This window comes from Nannobrachium achirus, assembly GCF_963921795.1.
Source record: "Nannobrachium achirus genome assembly, chromosome: 16".
Lineage (NCBI taxonomy): Eukaryota > Metazoa > Chordata > Actinopteri > Myctophiformes > Myctophidae > Nannobrachium > Nannobrachium achirus.
The window spans coordinates 43,324,667-43,326,501 of NC_137823.1; positions in this window are offsets into that span (position 1 = coordinate 43,324,667).

The window sequence follows — 1,835 nt, forward strand, 5'->3', positions numbered from 1 at the left end:
AGGTGGGAGAGAGGGCGATGGTGGCGCTATAGTGGAGGAAGGAACACAAGCTGTTTAATCCTCTTGTTAATATTCCTTTTATTCACTCTCTTGGTGAGGAGATTAAGTCCTAATAGAGCAGCTCTGTATCCCCTATTAGCACAACAACAGCAACAATCACACCCACAACTGCTGCAGCGATAATGACACCGCAACGAGTCAACTGTACAACAACAAAGAATAGAGGAGAGTGTCACTGTTCAAGCCCAGACACCCAGGCAGCCAGCATCACACGCAAGGTCAGTGCACACAGGGTTGCCAAGGTTACAGCACCCGTGGAGTATACTGTAGTATAGTAGCTTTGTGTCTCAGTGCCTTGCTCAAAGCCACATCGGTCACATGCCAGCAGAGGATTGACCCGTCAACCTCTGTAATTAGACGACCTTGCTGCCTTCAGGGCAACCAGCCATTCTTAAGATTAGTAGTGTGTGTAGCACAAGCATTGGGATCGTGTTGGGTGAAATTCTTCCCACATTTCTTGAACAGTGGAACTGAATGCTTTTTTTGTTTTGGGGCTTTTATGCCTTTATTGAGTGGACAGTAGACTGACAGGAAATGGGGGGAGAGATGGAGAGTGACATGCGGCAAAGGTCGTCCGGATCGGGAATCGAACCGGCGACGCCGCCAGGCATCCATCCTATGTAGCAAATGCCTAAGTGGTATGCGCCTGGACCAGTAGCCCAGCGGGCTCCCCCAGTATTATGCATTTCTAGAAAGACTGCCTATATTAAACACAATATACTGACATACTGACAGTTTTTGACTCTCAATTCACACTTGATGTCAATTGTCAACACAGTCAGCTAACAAGACCTACAACAAAGAAATAATTTAATGCGGATTGCAGAAGCTTACTCTTTTCATGTCTGTGATACCACTTTATGTCATTGTCCTCAAAAGAACGTTCGCCTTCATTTGCCGCTTTAACGGTTTGTTTGTGAAAGACAAGAATAGTCTAAAATGAAGCTGTGAAAGTGTGCTCTGCAATAATGGGAGCCCAGCTAAGAGACTTGTGCTCCCTTTGGGAGGGTCCTGGCTGCCAGGCTAATGGCTATCATGACTCTTCCTAGGACAAGCCAGGGCCCTTTGAGCAGTGGTGTAAAGCAGGGGTCTTCAACGTTTTCAGGCCAAGGACCAGTGGCGTCAGTTCAGAAAAAGGTAAGGTATGGCAACATGACTGAGACACCAGTCATGTTGCCATACCTTAGCAACAGGCATGATATATTTATTTTAAGAAGTACATTCTATTTTTTCCCCCAAAATGTCTATGGTTTCTTGGGCTGGATATGGCAATAATGAATTGCACCTGTGCAGCTGGCCTGCGGAACCTGGGAATATACCATTCTGTCAAGATGGGGAGAATACAAGTGTGGAGAATATAATTATAATAGGCTACCTTGTTAAATTTTGCATTTGTAGTTATTTTAATGTAATTTAACAACATGACCAGCAGATAGACAATGAGACATTCATGGATTTATATTTTAAAGTAACTTGTATTCTCCCCCCTGGACCCAGGGTATGGCAGCTGCATACCCTTGCCATACCCAATTGACGCCCCTGCCAAGGACCCCTTAGTTGAGAGAGAGATGAAGCAGGGACCCCCACAACCTGTTCATAGATTCCATATAGTTTCATCGTTTGACAGCACAATCATCAGTATATTTTGGATTCATGTCAATTTGTGTTATCAGATGTAACCACTTGTACTGTCAATACTTAATAAACTTGACCTTTCACTCTGTACTTAGTCTGCTCTTTTTTCCCCTCTACACCAAACCTCTTTGCCGAAAACA